The sequence below is a fragment of the Psammomys obesus genome, unplaced genomic scaffold, assembly GCF_907164565.1.
Source record: "Psammomys obesus unplaced genomic scaffold, mPsaObe1.curated_primary_1811, whole genome shotgun sequence".
NCBI classification, from domain to species: domain Eukaryota; kingdom Metazoa; phylum Chordata; class Mammalia; order Rodentia; family Muridae; genus Psammomys; species Psammomys obesus.
Window position 1 is genome coordinate 132,526 of NW_026590222.1, and position 7,649 is coordinate 140,174.

Consider the following 7,649-nt stretch of genomic DNA (forward strand, 5'->3'; position numbering starts at 1 on the left):
AGTGGTGGCCACACAACCTGCTGCTTTGTTGTGTATAGGATTAGGGAAACACACAGGTACATGTAGAGCATAGACAACTCTGAACATGACTCCACTCCAGCACACAGCTTCATTTAGGTGACAGGGTTTAAGTCTCCTGACCCTAGTACTCAGTCTCAGTTTCCAACTAAAAACTCAGAGACAGTCCAGGCCAAAATGTGCTCTGGCGACTTAAGACATGCCCCTGTCCTGTTCTGTCCTGAGCAGAAGATTTGTATAGCAATGGAAACTTAGATGCTGTCAATGTGTGAGTGATCCTCCTTAGGACTCCATGACACAACATCAAGCATCAAAAGATGAAGGTCAGGAGACAGCAGTTGAAATGCAGGCTTGAGTTCAGAGGGCAAAGCAGGAAGCCAGTCCTCACAGGAAGACAGCTTGTTTTGGTTTTCAGTATCTTGGTTATTGAAAATCTTTTGAGCTATTTTGATGAGCTGGGAGCTATTTCATCCCTGCAAAACCCTCTACCTGTTGGAGCTTTTCTGTCCCTATCCAGGGCTTAAAGGATAAAAGCAAAATTTAATGCCCTGGCAATTTTTTTGGATCCATTGGGTCAAGAGGATGTAAATTTGGAAAGATTTCAGTAATTCCTTGAGAAATGCCTCAGAAATCTCTTCTGGGCTGTTAAGAACTTCAATGGTCATAGACAAAATTGTGATTTTTCAAGCAGCATTCTAAATTACAGACATAGCAGAGCAGTGAAAAATGTCCAGGGCCTGAGAGCCAGTATACATAATTGGGATCCCAGTCTTAGTGATTGGATGGGAAAGTTGCCTCAAAAGCGAGTAGCTTTTCAGTATTCATACAGTAGCTGAGGCCAAAAAGCTTTCCCTGACTCTGCTAATTATACAATCCCTTTCCTCTGAAGTAGATAGTCAGAAGTAACAGCTGCCAAACATCCAGGCAGATCAATGAGTACAGACGACAGATTACAGGGGCATGGTTAGGACTTGGGGCTTATCCAAAAAGGTGATCCTCCAGTTATACAGATCAGAAGCAGAGAAAGGGACATAGATAAGTCATTGCCTCCTGCTCCTGGAGGAAGTTGGTCTTGAGACAATGGGAAAACAGAGTCCCAGACCTGTGTCAGGTCCAGAGTCCAATGAACTATTAAAGTGGAAGCCAAGGGCAGTGAAGGAAGTTGAGGAAGATGGGGAAAATTACATATCTCCATTAGGAGGGAGAGTGATGCTCACAGAGGGAGAAGAGGATTGGAAACAATACAGATCCAGAAGGGGAAGTGAAGGAACTTAGGATGGGGGTAAGGGTCAAAGGAGGAAAGAGTGGGATGCAATGGGTCAGAGAAGCCTGAGTTTGGGGGATGGTGGAAGAATCTGGAGGAGATGGGGAAGTTACAGATAAGAGAGGTGAATGTGGGCTCTAGGAATGATGGTGGGAGGACAGCAGAGGGTCCCTAACTTCTGAAGGGGGCCTGAATCTTAGTAGGAAGCTGGAGATGGAGAATTTTAGCAACAAAAACAGCAGCATAATCTTTAGAAGCACAAATCTTAAGTGGATGGGTTTTGAACAAGTGTCAACCATTGATCAATATAAGGGAACTGGTCAAGGTGACAGGGTGGGTCCAGTGAACTTGAGCCAAACTGCCTTTGCAACAGATAAGGCCCAGAAACCTGCTAATGGCTATCCCACTTCACAGGAGGACCAGTCAATCTCATTGTAAGTGCACAGCCTTATTTTTGGGAGTGCAAATCCACATATTCTTCGTGAAACCACAGCATATATTGAAGAGGTACGAGTTTAGAGGTGGTGGTCCTAACAACCCAGGAGCACTAACAATCAGGAGAAGATTAATGCACTGAAGAAAACAGCAGCCATATCTGACTTCTCTAGCATGTAAGACCTGCCACAGCTTCCCCAGTGTTGGAGTGAATGAGAATCCCAGGAGGTCATAAACTTCAGTGCCTGGAAATTTCCTATCTGAAAATTTTTATTTTGGTTTTGCTTTTGCAAAAAAAAAAAAAAAAAAAAATTTAAAAAAGAACAAAACAGCAAACAAAGGCTAACAGATGGTGCAACTTAATGGCCGAATCTAGAGAAACTGGCACCATCTCAGTCAAGGGCTTGCAGAGAGCACTCAGCTTGCCTCTCCTAGGTACCAACAACAGAAAGGGGTCTGTTTCCAGGAGACAATACAGAAACACAAGCATAAAAATCAAGAAACCTAATTGGACCGAACTTGCCGTTCTTGCATTCAATGACTAACACACAGATGGCAAGCCATTCATTTATGTTAGAGCAAAACCATGCTTTTTTTTTGGGGGGGGGCGGTGGGATTGTGGGGTTATCAGCAATGGATTAGAGGTGGCCTAGTAACATCTAAACAGTCATGCAAAACTCAGAAGTGTCTTTCAGACAATACATAAGGATCATTTTAAATTTACATTTCCTCTTAGTTATTTCACTTTTATGTTTAACCTTGCACAAACATCAATTATTTTGATTGATTCTGGGCCATGGTCAGTCACAGAGAGTCCCCGAAATATTCCAAAGACAGATGTGGCTACTGGGTGTTGGGAGGCTAAGAAGTGTCTAAGCAGACAGGAAATAAGGGTAAGGCAATTTGTAAAGTTGTTTTCAATCAAGCCTAATGACCTGAATTCAGTTGCTGGGACCCATATGGTAAGGGAGAGCAGACTCCCACAGGTTGATCAACACATGAGCACTGTGACATGAGGTATGAGTGTGTGTGCACATGTGACACAACTGAATCAATTTAATTTATAAAACCTTGAAATAGTGTATCTGGTTTTATGTTGATATGTTTGATCCACTTGGACTTTAGTTTTGTGCATGGTGATAAATATGGATTTATGTTCATTTTTCTGCATGTAGACATCTAGTTGGACCAGCACCATTTATTGAAGATGCTGTCTTTTTCCACTTAATGGTTTTGGCTTCTTTGTCGAAAATCAAATATCCATAGGTATGTGGTTTAATTTTGGGTCTTCTATTCAGTGAATCAATTCAATTGATTCACTATTCTATTTCTATGCCAATACCATGCAGTTTTTATTACTATTGCTCTGTAGTACAGCTTGAGATCAGGGATGTAGATGCCTCCAGGTGATCTGTTGTTGTACAGGATCGTTTTGGAAATTCTGGGTTTTTGTTTCTCCATATGAAGTTGATAATTTTTCTCTCAAGATCTATGAAGAATGGTGTTGGTATTTTGATGGGAACTGCATTGAATCTGTAGATTGCTTTTGGCAGAATAGCCATTTTCACTATTTTAATCCTACCGATACATGAGCATGGGAGATCTTTCCATCTTCTGATATCTTCTTCAATTTCTTTCTTCAGAGACTTGAAGTTTTTCTCAAACAGGTCTTTCACTTGCTTAGTTAGAGTCACTCCAAGGTACTTTATGTTATTAGTGGCTATGGTGAAGGTGTTGTTTCCCTAATTTCTTTCTCAGCCCTATTGTCTTTGGTATACAGGAGGGCTTCTAATTTTTTTGAGTTAATTTTGTATCCAGCCACTTTGCTGAAGGTGTTTATGAGTTGAAGGAGTTCTTTGGTTGAATTTTTGGGTCACTCATGTATACTATCATATCATCTGCAAATAGTGAAACTTTGACCTCTTCTGTTCCAATTTGTATTCCCTTGAACTCCTTTAGTTGTCTTATTGCTCTAGCTAGAACTTCAAGTACTATGTTGAAGAGACATGGAGAGAGTGGACAGCCTTGTCTTGTCCCTGATTTCACTGGGATTGCTTTAAGTTTCTCTCCATTGAATTTGCTGTTGGTTATAGGCATGCTGTATATTCCCTTTACTATGTTTAAGTATGTGCCTTGTATCCCTGATCTCTCTAAGACTTTAAACATGAATGGCTGTTGGATTTTGTCAATGGGAAAGGATCTTCACCAACCCTATCTGACAGAGGGCTGATATCCAGAATATATAAAGAACTAAAGAAGTTAAAAAGCAGCAAATCAAGCAATCCAATTAAAAAAATGTGGTACAGAGGTAAACAGAGAATTCTCAGTAGAGGAATACAGAATGCCAGAGAAACACTTAAAGAAATGTCCAACGTCCTTAGCCATCAGAGAGATGTAAATCAAAACAACCCTGAGATTTCACTTGACACCCACCAGTATGGCTAAGATCAAAAACTCAAGTGACAACACATGCTGAAGAGGTTGTGGAGAAAGGTCAACCCTCCTCCATTGCTGGTGGAAATGCAAACTTGTACAACGACTTTGGAAATCAATCTGGTGCTTTCTCAGACAATTAGGAAGAGTGCTTCCTCAAGATCCAGCTATACCACTCCTAGCCATATATCCAAAACAAGCTCAAGTACACAACAAGGACATTTGGTCAACCATGTTTGTAGCAGCTTTATTCCTAATATCCAGAACCTGGAAACAACCCAGATGTCCCTCAGTTGAGGAATGGATACAGAAATTGTGGTACCTTTCTTTACACAATGGAATACTACTCAGCAATTAAAAATGAGGAAATCATGAAATTTGCAGGCAAATGGTGGAACATAGAAATGATCATAATGAGTGAGGTATCCCAAAAGCTGATAGCACACATGGTATATACTCACTTATATAGACTTTTAAGATAGGATAAATATACTGAAATCTATCCACCTAAAGAAGATAAACAAGAAAGAGGACCCAGGGTATGATGATCAATCCTCACTTAGAAAGACAAATGGGATGGACATTGGATGTAGGAACAAACAAGTAACAGGACAGGAGCCTACCACAGAGGGCCACTGAAAGACAGATATCAAATATCAAAGCAGACATTCCCGGCAGAATGCAGGGAATGAAAAGGGGGGGGGATTTAATATGACCTGGAGAGGACAGGAGTTCCACAAGGACCAAATATATCTGGGCACAGGGGTCTTTTATGACACTGTTTTTCCAAACAAGTACCATGTATGGAAGCAACCTAGAGCCCTTGCTCAGATGTAGCCCTTGGTAGCTCAGTATCCAAGTGGGTACCCTAATAAGGGGAACAGGGACTGTTTCTGACATGAACTCGATGGCGGGTTCTTTGATCTTCTCCCTCTCCAAGGAGGAGTAGCCTTGCTAGGCCACAGAGGAGGACTTTGCAGCCAGTCCTGAAGACACCTGATGAACCAAGATCAGATGTAAGGGGTGGAGGTTCTCCCTTATGAGTGGACTTGGAAAGGGGCAGGGAGGAGATGAGGGTGGGAGGGTGGAATTGGCAGGGAAAGAAGGAGTGGGATACAGCAGGGATACAAAGTTAACAAACTGTAACTCATATTAAAAAAATAAAAATAAAAAATAAAAAAACGAAATAATTAGTGGAAATATTCAGTAAGTCAAAGATCATACTCAACAAGGTATATCCTTCTACTATCTTCCATTACTATGAGGGAGAGCAGGAACAATTGGCTGGTAAACAGGGTAGAGTAGATTTATAAAGGAAAATCAAAGTCAATCTGTTTACTGGAGAAAAGAATTGTAGACAGTACAGGAGGGGTGAAAATAAAAACCCCTTCCCAGTGGTATACAAGCTCTCAAATGCCACTGATCCATGGATGCACTTATATTTCATGAAAGAGAGAGGAGAAATTTCATGGAGTGTAGATGTGAGGTATTCTGATGCCCTTTACCATAGGAAAACCAATATGGAATTCAAGCTTTGATATTTCCGCAGGATTCATGTCTGTAAAAAGCTACTCCTATTCCATAAATTCAGTCACAAAGCATATTTTAGCACATGCTAGCATTCCCATTTCAGTGAACAAATGAGTTTCTAATAGAATGTTGAGAAGCTTAATCCCTACTATTGAAACTATAGCAAAGGAATACAATTGTTCAGGGACTTTGTTTACAAGAGTCTTTAGAAATCTGCCCATAATATTGACCAAAACCTATTCTAACTGCTGGGTGATTTAAAAAGACTCAACATGTTGTTTATATGGAAGTGAAATATTAAGATAGCAAAGAGGTTCCATGGCAGAGAATATACTCTTGCATATGGACAATAGTAAATTTGACCTGAGTACAGATTGGTTTCTTCTACATTCAAGACGCAATGGGCACTTTTTGAAATGACAGGACATCATCCAAAAGAAAACCTATGTTATAAAAAAAATCCACTACAAAGAACAAACAAAAAATTCAAGAGTATTCAAAAGAAAGTCTTGAATTCATTCACCTTTACTTTTCTCAGCCATACTAGTTTATTTAATCAGGCATTAACAACCAGTAGTAATAATGGAAAGGATTCAAATGGATGGGTTAATACAACATGTCCGCTGGAATCATAGACACAACCTTGCAAGAATAGTGTAGTTTAATGATGTCTACTGCAATCAGGTTAACAATGTCATATAACATAGGTGTATGACCAGTGAGAGTGACCCGTCCTGTGGGCTAGTCGAACTGGGTCTACCTGAAAGAGGGAGTGGCAATGGGGGAACAGAGACGGGAATGATGGAGACAAGACAGATTCCTGATCAAGTCTCAGTTTACTGAACGTGCAAACAACACTTATAAAGTAAAGGGTACAAACAAAATTTTTCACAGTAGCAACACGTCTGCACCACCTGGCAAGGCATCCAAGAATTCACTAAAGGTTACACAAAGTTTGCTATCAAGGTTGCAAGGAGCTTGCTATCGACTTCTCAGGCTCAAAGCACCCCACTTGCAGAGACCGACAAGGACAGTCTCTGAGAAATGGAATTTACATAAGACCTGAATCTACCAAGGCCAAGAGGCAGAATTCCAATTACCAGACTCCTTCATGAGAGTATGGAGAGAATCCAGAGTAAAAAAACATACAAGGTTCCACGACTCCAGTTCTTTCATCGAGGCTGGTAATGCAGACCTATAATGAAAAATGATGGCAATGAGTAGGAAGAATAACCCTCCACAGATGGCCCTCCACATCCGCTCAGATCCAAACAGCAGGTCTCTCACCATGTCCTTGCTCTGATCCTTGACACACAGGAAATGCTTGGTTTCTGAGTCAAGACATCTGAGTCACCCTTCCCCACTCTCTAATTAAACCAGGGAAACCGGAGGAGTCCTGGGTGTCTGCCCTTCATGCTGCCCAAAGTGTGCTCACACTCTACTTCCCTGGTTTTACATCTCGTCTCAAGCTGTACTGGCCAAATTCTTGATTGCCTTCATCAGAAAGCTGAACACCTCAAACCCCCTGCACTCAGGGTTTCCCCACTATTGCCTCATAGCCAAGACACTCTTGTAACTGTTGTCCACATGACAGCCTAACATCGAGTAAAGCTCACAGCTTAGGAACTGAGTATGTGTTTGTTCTACATAACTTTCTGCTTATTTCCTTTTCAGTCAGTGAACAAACGTGTATTTCAGTACATGCACTTTGGCAGGGGATATACTGCCACACATACCAAACAAAACCCTGGGTGAGAAAGGAATCAGTAAGGATTGGTAGGCAGCTACCTACCTATGAAGTAACTTACCCTTTGCATATTCTGAGAGCTAAGTGGGCTCACAGAGAGAATGTTGATATCTGAAGTTCCTGGGATCATGGAATACACCACCAGTGCCAAGTCTCATTTGAAAGGACTGAATGCTGAAACAGTCAACAAAGTTAGAAGTGTAAGAATTTTACTAGGGTCAC